This window comes from Ipomoea triloba, chromosome 6 (genome assembly GCF_003576645.1).
Source record: "Ipomoea triloba cultivar NCNSP0323 chromosome 6, ASM357664v1".
NCBI lineage: Eukaryota > Viridiplantae > Streptophyta > Magnoliopsida > Solanales > Convolvulaceae > Ipomoea > Ipomoea triloba.
In genome coordinates this window covers 9,935,943-9,947,012 of record NC_044921.1, presented here as the reverse complement: position 1 = coordinate 9,947,012, position 11,070 = coordinate 9,935,943, and the positions used below count along the sequence as shown (strand labels likewise).

Here is an 11,070-nt window from a genome sequence, read left to right as displayed (position 1 = left end):
GCACTATACAAATTTTCTTATTTTTTTTATTATTATGTTATATTGTTTAATTATATTATTATTATCTATGACCGTGCATCGCACGGGTGCAAATACTAGTTATTATTATATTAAGAATTTGCAATTTGCCTTTATTTTAATATTGTTTTTTTTTTGGTACAAATAAGTAAATATTATGGCATAAATCAACTCATTTCTATTTATAATATAGCATTGCCTTTTAAACATTATAAAAATTTTTAGTAATAGTGTAAACAACAGCTAGGGTGACTTACAATAGTAAATAGTAAAAAATGAAATAAAAATTATGAAAGTACTCCTTAGTATTTAGTGATTTTGCTCTAATATTGGAACAAAATTGAATTCCTTAATCTATTCAATTAATTAATTACGGAAAATGAATATATAATTACACATTATTATTGAGATTATTGAGAATTGACAAATGCAGATTCATAAAACAAACTACTACACACAACTAATTTCAATTTTTAACACAAATGTGATTGTAATTCATAAATTAAATTGCGTAAAATAAAAATAATTCAAAATATGGTTTCATAGACTGCGAATTAATTGTTAAGCATACTCCTACAACTTTTTGGCCACATGGTGTGATATGCTCTATTTCTACAGAGATAGACTGAATTCCTCCGTGTCTCATAGGCATTCTGTTTCTTAATATTATTAACTTTTATTCTTTTAGTTTCTTATCCTAAGATATTGATAGATTGAACCTACATTTGCAATCTCGTTTTTGGAGTTTAAGTAGTATTTTTTTATTTGACTTTGTATACTGTATTTGATGCTTAGAATAATGTCATAACGCATAAAATGAATTGTTTTACATTCTTTGTGGTGGTGGAATTCTGAGCATTCTATGTTAAATTTTTTTAATTTATAATTGATTAATTTTTTTTTACCAATTCATTATAATTCATAATGGATTAAATGTTTTTACCAATTATATAATTAATTTGCAATAAATCCAATAGTAATGATTTAATGAATAAACTAATTTATTAAAATTATTCTGTAAGCAAATAAAAAAAATAGATATTATTCTCCAAAAAAAAAAATAGATATTACTAAGAACACAATAACCTCCATACTATACTCTTAGCTATTAAAATTAATATGTATGAAGGGTAATTATTAAGAACAAAACAAAAAATAAATATTCCCATGTATGTTATGGCATTACATATATTACGAATATATAATGATATATCACCAATTACATATCACCAATCACCAATTAATATTAACAATGTCACCATATTAGATATATCACCAAACACCAATTAATATTAACAACAAAATATTATATTAGATATGTCACAAATTATATATCACCAATCACCAATCAATATTAACAACACAATATTACCATATTACCTTATGGCATTACATTATTAATAAATATGGATAATTAATATAATTAATAAAATAATAAATAAATAAATAAATATTAACAATATTATCATATATTCATATTAGATATATCACAAATTATATATCATCAATCACCAATTAATATTATTAATAAATATGGATAATGGCATTACATTATTAATAAATATGGATAATTAATAAAATTAATAAAATAATAAATAAATAAATAATATCCATTATGTTGTTACAAAAATGCCCTCCAGTTTTGGGGGGAGAAAAACTTTTGCTAGGCACTTCTATTATTATATATATATATAATATAATATAATAGTATAGATATAGATATCAATATGATGGTGCACCGCACTTGGTATACAGGCTGATACTACAACTAAATAAAATACAAACTAAACAAAATTTACTTATCCATTATGGCCAGGCATATACATGGATGGCAATCTTATATGTAACTATATTTACAGGGGATATGAAGGCTTTAACTTGCTTAATACAGTACTAGTTTAGGACGCCGCCTCTACTTCCACAACAGTGTTTAGGTCATTCTCTTCCCGGCAGGGACCATAAGCCCGGCTACAAAAGAAGAAAAGCAACATATTAGCCATGCTTAACCCGGCAAGAATCCAGTTGTAGTAGTCATAGTGACCCATGTTTATGTTGCTGGATATCCAACTCCCGCTTTCTCCTCTTTCACTCATGTCATTGATAGCACTCATCAGAAAGCTGGCCGCCACGCTCCCTGCAGCGGAGCCTAGTCCGAGAAGATTGGACGCTATGCTCGCCATGCTTTGGGGGAACTCTGATACATAGAACTCGTTTTGAGCAACTGCATTCATGGCCTCTGCAAAGCCTACAAGCATCAAGTGTGGCACTAGCCACAGTACTGACATCTTGATTATGCCCTATGGATCCTCCGAGTATCCCTCCTTATTTGCAAGGCTCCGCCTAACGGTCTCCACAGCAGCTGCCACCACAACGGACAGGAAAGATACAAAGATCCCACATCCCATTCTTGTCTCCGTACTAAATCGAATGGGCTTTCCCATGATTCTTGAAGAAATGGGTATAATGGCTCGTTCGTATAACACAAGCCAAATTATCACAGAAACGAATGCGAAAATTCCCAGGGAGCCTACTGGAATTTGAAAGCTAGAGCCTATTATATGTCGATCCACAGTGGTGGCTTGAAGGGTGTCAAAAGAACCTTGGCTGATATTTATGCTCATTATAATACCAGTAACCCATATTGGGATAACATTTAGGATTGCTTTCAGCTCCTCTACTTGATCTACTGTACAAAGACTCCATGGATATGCTGCTTTTCCATCTGAGTTCAAGTCTTGATGGGGATCTTGTATAATGCAAGCTTTATTAAGAAACCTATATATAATCAATGATTTAAATGTAAGGATGCCTTTTATTCAAACATTGGAATCCTAATGTAAATCAGACATTTGGTATTTGGTAAAGGTAAAGAATAGAGTTTTTCACACTTTTGGTCCACGAGTATTTTGTCACTAACAATATTAATTCACTACTCTCAAAACTTACATAATTGGTCCACGAGCATCATTATCTTAATGTAAATGATCCTTCTGGTGAAATTTATGTCTATTTTTCACTGGAAAAAATTATAGTAAGGGTAAAATCACCTTTTCCTTTTCTATTGACCAAAATAAATAATAAAAAAACAATCTGTCAAGAAAAGCCATTAGATGACAAAGTGGTCATTAGTGATGGTAAAAGGAAAAGACAGTTTTACGCTTGTATAAAGGGGAAATATTTTTCCCTCGTGAAAAATAAATGGAGATTTAACCATAGGAACTCAGGAAGGACCATTTATATATGATTATACGTTAAGAAAACCTATATATAATCAATAAGTTGAGAAAGTAGTTATGAACGGATACTGCATTGTAACAGAGGCAGCAGTACTCAAAAAAAATGTAATGGTGTGTTTGGTTCAAACATTGTAATCAGAATGGTAATGGAATTGGTAAAGGTAAAGAATTAACAGCATGTTTGGTTCACATAATGAATTTTAATGGAATATGAATAGTATTTCATAAGTAATGAAATAAGTAAGGAATAGAATATGAGTTGTATTCTATTGTTTGGTTCGCCGAACGAATAGACTTTAGGAATGTAATTTCAATGTTTGGTTAGTTTAAGGAATAGAAATGGAATGTGTTTAAAAGACATAAATACCCCTACATAAAAATGTATTATTATTATTTTTTTTGAAAATCAACTCATAACTTAGAATAATAAAAATGTATTATTATTATTATTATTATTATTATTATTATTATTATTATTGTTATTATTGTTATTACTTATATTTTTAATATATATATTAAGAATTATAATATAATACAAGAGGGTATTTACGCTATTATAGTACAAAAGTTATTCCCAAATACTTGGGAATAGCTAATACTAGGGTGTCGGTCCCTTAGGAATGGCTATTCCCTTTGCAAAGGGAATAATAGCTCATTCCCGGGAGTGCTATTCCTAGGAATAGAATGACAAACCAAACACGCTGTAAGTTTTTCATACTTTTGGTCGCACAAGTATTCTGTCACTGACAATATAGATCCACTATTTTCAAAATTTGCATAATTGGTCCACGAGTATCATTTTCTTAGCGTAAATAGTCCTAGTAAAATTTCCGTCCATTTTTTACCGGAAAAAATTATAGCAAAAGTAAAACCGTAATTTCCTTTTCTAATGACCAAAATAAATAATAATAATAAATCTGTCCAGAAAAGCCGTTAGATGACAGAGTGGTCGTCATTAGTGACGGTAGAAGGAAAAATATTTTTCCCCGGTGAAAAATGGCCCGAGATTTCACCACCGGAAGAACCGAAGAACCATTTATATATATACGTCAAGAAAATGATACTTGGATTAAGCGAGTTTTGAAAGTAATAGATCAACATTGTTAGTGATACAATATTCTTGGGACCAAAAGTGTCAAAAAACTCATAAAATGGATCCCCTTACCTCAGTGTATCACTTGGGAGACGTAACATGGTACCTTCTTGATAGTATCCTATACTTCCATTGCCAGATGAAAGCAGGAGACTTCTCTTTCTGTAAGAAGCTACAATCACCTGAATTAACCCTGTGAGTAAGCTTCCTTTGGACTTTGGTTTCACATAGAAAGGGGAACCCAGAAAGATTAAAACAGCTGCACATAGCATAAGCAGAAGAAGAACGCCAAATCCGATTTCCCACCCCATGTTCTCTTGGATATAAACCAGACAAGTCATGGCAACGAGGCCCGACACTAAGGTAATAGCATAGTACCAGCCAAAGTATCTCTCCATTTTCACACCCTCATTCTTTAACTGATCAACACCAAACGCCAACGAAGAAGAATTTACCCCTCCAGAACCAATGGACACAAGAATAAAAGAGGTAAATAAAAGAAAAAGTTGGACCCCTGTTGCAGAACTGCAAGTGTTGTTTGAATCCAAGCAGGGAGGGGGCCTTGCTTGCGGTATAACAGTTGTTAGCCAAAAGATAAACATTCCCTACAAAATATATATGGGTTTCATCATCCAAGACACTTTAGTTCTATGCCTACAAAAAGCCTTTAATTTTCTACTAGTGGCATTACGATTGAAGAAAATTTAAGCACTAATGGAAAATAAGGCCGAGATGCATAAAAGCTAACCATTGAGTAGAGTTTTCATACAATGCATCAACTAATCAACAAATCCAATAACAATTTTCGAAGCATAACGTGGGCATCAATTGGAATGAAGTTCCAACAGTTTGAGAATAACATAACATTCCAGCAAAACAACATACAGTCTGCCAAGGACCTTGTGGTCCAGTGGCATCAAACCCTTCCCTTTATACGGGAGGTGGTGGGTTTGAGCCTCAATGGAGAACAGATACTGCATTCTAATAGAGAGACTTTCTTTCACTTCTCAAGTTGTAATAAAACCTAGATTCTGTCAAAAATTTACCTAAATACTCCCTTTGACCCATTTTAATTTACTCTTCGTTGGTCAAATCAACTAGCTTATTTTCTTAAAGTAATTTTTTATTATTTGTAAATTTAATTTTTTGTGTTTAATAGTACTTTTAATGTTGTTTCTAAATATATAAATTTTATATATTAATGCTAAACTTAATATTATGAAAAATTAGATTAAAAATAACTTCAGTGAAGCATCGTTAAACGAAACAGATAACCAAAATGGGACGGAGGTAGTATTTAAAATTTAGCTTATTTATTAAAAGAAAAAAAAAAGGCAAAAGGGTCAAATAGACCCATGTACTAACACTGATTGTTCATCCAACACCATGAACTAAAATATGGTCCATCTAAGTCATTATACTCCTAATTATTTTTCATATATCATTTTTAGCCCATTTCTAACAAGTAACCCATCTAATTTGTTGACATGGAAAAATAAAATAATAAAAAATGATGACATGTTATTTATATGAACGTTTTGGATGATTTTATCCTATTTCATTAATGAAGAAAATGATTTCTTGCAATGAAATAGGGTAGAAATCAAAGTTGTTAAATAATGTTTTAATTACAGTGACTGTGTATGTATAGTGGGATATTCAAAATTGTTTGGCAATGAAATTCCATGAAAATCGATATATTAAAATTAAATATAATAACTTAAGATATTATATTGGGTAAATTTTATTATTTTTTAAAAAATAATTTAATTTTTATATAACAATTTTCATGGAATCTCATTGTCGAACGACACTGAATACCTCGCTATACATATACAGTACACTGTAGTTGAAACTTTATATAACAACTTTGATTTCTGTCATATTTCTTTCCAAGAAATCATCCAAAAATACAATATCTTAAGTTATTCAATTATCCAAAAATCCAAAAATATTAATTTATTTTTAAAATAAAATAAAATTTACCCAATAAAATATATCTTAAGTTATTATAAAAATAATTTAATTTTCATATATCGATTTTCATGAAATCTCATTGCCGAACGATAGTGAATACCCCACTATACATACACTCNTCTGTAAGAAGCTACAATCACCTGAATTAACCCTGTGAGTAAGCTTCCTTTGGACTTTGGTTTCACATAGAAAGGGGAACCCAGAAAGATTAAAACAGCTGCACATAGCATAAGCAGAAGAAGAACGCCAAATCCGATTTCCCACCCCATGTTCTCTTGGATATAAACCAGACAAGTCATGGCAACGAGGCCCGACACTAAGGTAATAGCATAGTACCAGCCAAAGTATCTCTCCATTTTCACACCCTCATTCTTTAACTGATCAACACCAAACGCCAACGAAGAAGAATTTACCCCTCCAGAACCAATGGACACAAGAATAAAAGAGGTAAATAAAAGAAAAAGTTGGACCCCTGTTGCAGAACTGCAAGTGTTGTTTGAATCCAAGCAGGGAGGGGGCCTTGCTTGCGGTATAACAGTTGTTAGCCAAAAGATAAACATTCCCTACAAAATATATATGGGTTTCATCATCCAAGACACTTTAGTTCTATGCCTACAAAAAGCCTTTAATTTTCTACTAGTGGCATTACGATTGAAGAAAATTTAAGCACTAATGGAAAATAAGGCCGAGATGCATAAAAGCTAACCATTGAGTAGAGTTTTCATACAATGCATCAACTAATCAACAAATCCAATAACAATTTTCGAAGCATAACGTGGGCATCAATTGGAATGAAGTTCCAACAGTTTGAGAATAACATAACATTCCAGCAAAACAACATACAGTCTGCCAAGGACCTTGTGGTCCAGTGGCATCAAACCCTTCCCTTTATACGGGAGGTGGTGGGTTTGAGCCTCAATGGAGAACAGATACTGCATTCTAATAGAGAGACTTTCTTTCACTTCTCAAGTTGTAATAAAACCTAGATTCTGTCAAAAATTTACCTAAATACTCCCTTTGACCCATTTTAATTTACTCTTCGTTGGTCAAATCAACTAGCTTATTTTCTTAAAGTAATTTTTTATTATTTGTAAATTTAATTTTTTGTGTTTAATAGTACTTTTAATGTTGTTTCTAAATATATAAATTTTATATATTAATGCTAAACTTAATATTATGAAAAATTAGATTAAAAATAACTTCAGTGAAGCATCGTTAAACGAAACAGATAACCAAAATGGGACGGAGGTAGTATTTAAAATTTAGCTTATTTATTAAAAGAAAAAAAAAAGGCAAAAGGGTCAAATAGACCCATGTACTAACACTGATTGTTCATCCAACACCATGAACTAAAATATGGTCCATCTAAGTCATTATACTCCTAATTATTTTTCATATATCATTTTTAGCCCATTTCTAACAAGTAACCCATCTAATTTGTTGACATGGAAAAATAAAATAATAAAAAATGATGACATGTTATTTATATGAACGTTTTGGATGATTTTATCCTATTTCATTAATGAAGAAAATGATTTCTTGCAATGAAATAGGGTAGAAATCAAAGTTGTTAAATAATGTTTTAATTACAGTGACTGTGTATGTATAGTGGGATATTCAAAATTGTTTGGCAATGAAATTCCATGAAAATCGATATATTAAAATTAAATATAATAACTTAAGATATTATATTGGGTAAATTTTATTATTTTTTAAAAAATAATTTAATTTTTATATAACAATTTTCATGGAATCTCATTGTCGAACGACACTGAATACCTCGCTATACATATACAGTACACTGTAGTTGAAACTTTATATAACAACTTTGATTTCTGTCATATTTCTTTCCAAGAAATCATCCAAAAATACAATATCTTAAGTTATTCAATTATCCAAAAATCCAAAAATATTAATTTATTTTTAAAATAAAATAAAATTTACCCAATAAAATATATCTTAAGTTATTATAAAAATAATTTAATTTTCATATATCGATTTTCATGAAATCTCATTGCCGAACGATAGTGAATACCCCACTATTCATGAAATCTCATTGCCGAACGATAGTGAATACCCCACTATACATAAAATCTCATTGCCGAACGATAGTGAATACCCCACTATACATACACTCATGTAGTTAAAACTTTATGAATACCCCACTATACATACACTCATGTAGTTAAAACTTTATGTAACAAATTTGATTTCTACCCTATTTCATTGCAAGAAGTTATTTTTTTTTCATTAATGAAATATGGTAGAAATCATCCAAAACATCCATATAAATAACATGTCATCATTTTTTCTAATTTTATTTTTCCATGTCATCAAATTAGATGGGTTACTTGTTAGAAATAGGTTAAAAATGCTAGTTGAAAAATAATTAGGAGTATAATGACCTAGATGGACCATATTTTAGTTCATGGTGCTAGATGAACAATCAATGATAGTACATGGGCCTATTTGACCCTTTTGCCAAAACAAAAAAAAAAAAAAAAAAGGAGAGAGACCCTATGTAGGTGCTTCTGGTATTCTACCAACAAATATATGTACAAAAGTTCATTAGCTGTAATGACAATGACTTCGCCCCTAAAACTTATCCGATGTTCAAGTGTCTGAACTGAGACCATCCTCCATCCCAAAAGATAATTCCACCTTCCACTCTCACCACACAAAGGAGAACAAAAATTGGGGTAACCCCAGTCATCATGAATAAGTTAAGGATGCAAACTTGTAATCACAAAGTCACGAGTTCGAATCTTAGTCCTCTTGATTTGAGTCGGTCAGTTATGAACAACATAGATTGGTTATCTCCTTGTGGTCCTTTTTCAGCTAGGGTCAATAGGCGGGCAGTGTTTACCCAGTGCATACCCTCGGGTAGATGAGAACAAAAACTCATTACTAAGACTTCAGAAAACAAAAATCAGAGCTTATATGTTATTTTCTAAATAATGTCCTTTTCTTGTTTAAGGAAGTGTAAATGCTTGAAAATAGTCAAAGTGTCAATAAATAAGCAATTAATGTACAAAATTATCAGCATCCATCCTAGTGAAATTAGTAAAGCTAGCAAGAAACTGTAAGAACATATAAAACCACAATAACTGTGGTGGCTATGTAAAATATGCTTGATTATGCAGTCCAGAAACTATAAAAAATTAAACTGAAAACTTTTACCACAAAGCTAATAACAGATCCCATGGTAATTATTTGAAACCGGCCCACACAAGAATCTGCCATAAAAGCTCCGATTACAGGGGTGATATTAGAAGTTGCATTCCACCAATACAGTACATTGGATCCACTAGCCATATCCATTTCATACTCCCTCATCAGATACAGAATCATGTTAGGAGCTAACCCAAGAGTCGCCATATTGGTCAATGCCAAATTTCCTATCCATGATCAGAGCATACAAAACCCACAAAATTACAGTAATATAAAAACCAGCTCTAGATTCATTATTGCTACCAAAATTATTACGCAACTCCATGTTCAAATTAACAAGCTAAGTGAACCGGCGGTACCCAATTTTTGGATCAAGTGCTTACCACTTACCACAAAAGCTAAGCTATAGTTAGTACCAGCAAATGAGCAATTTTATTTCCTTATAGGCTATTATTACATTGTTTGAGACACTGAGTGTTGAGGCACTAAGTCCTTTACTCGCCTTAACCTAATAATTCCCCACCCACCGGTGCTAGATTTGGCCCTCCACCCAACAATTTCCCACTTACAGTGCTAGATTTGGCCTTTACGGGCCTCATCCCAACACTACCCCAAATTTTGAACGCATACATATCTATGAACTGATCAGGGCTATTTAAAAAGAAAAGAGCTAAGGAGAAGAAAAATTGTATTACCAGCAATGAAGGGCAGAGTTCTTAAGCCACCACCCCGAGGCTGAGGAGCAGAAGTCTCCAAGAGAGGCTGCTGCTCCCCCTTTTCGTCTGAGAAATTTTCCATGGCAACAGTGACACAAATTCACTGGGTTCCTCACTTTCTAAAATCCAATCGATCTTCAGGAAGAAGAAGAAGAAGAAGAAGAAGAAGAAGAAGAAGAAGAAGAAGAAGAAGAAGAAGAAGAAGAGAGAGTAAAAACGATGATTAGTCTTATCTTTTTTTAGTATGTGCAGTGTCAGCGGCATGAACCCGTATAAACATAAAACATGCAAATATGCAATGAATTTTAGGAAGGAAATGACAAAAATACCACCACACCAGCCATTGCCCAAGCGGCAAGCGCCCAATTTTAGGTGCCTGATTTTTCTTCTTAATGTGCGTGGTTTGTGTATTTAAGATGTATTGATTGTTGAAACTTAAGGTGCGTCGATTTAAATATTTAGGTACATAATTTTTCTTCTTAGGGTGCGTAATCTTTTTCTTCTTAAGATGCGTGGTTTATGTACTAAGGTGCATCAATTATAACATTTAAGTGCACAATTTTAAAACTTTAGGTGCGCGGCAGGGCCGACCCTTAGGCAAACAGGGCCCCCAAAAATTGGGGGGCCCATATTTAAAAAAAAATATATTATGTATATGTAGTACACTGTACATAATATTACAGGCTTAATATATTTAGGGAAAATGACACTTTTACCCCATATGTTATGTACATATAGCACTTTTTTCCCCTGTGTTATTAAAGTGGCTATTTTCCCCCCTCAGTTATTTTAAAAGTGGTAGTTTTTCCCCATTTAATGTTAAATCGACATTTTTGCCCTTAAAAATAATTATTTCATT

General features: G+C 31.9%; 1 pseudogene; it reads right to left on the bottom strand.

The window, feature by feature from the left end:
• Positions 1-1,768: 1,768 nt before the first annotated feature.
• On the bottom strand, positions 1,769-10,446 carry LOC116023820 (annotated as a pseudogene).
• Between the last annotated feature and the right edge of the window lie 624 nt (positions 10,447-11,070).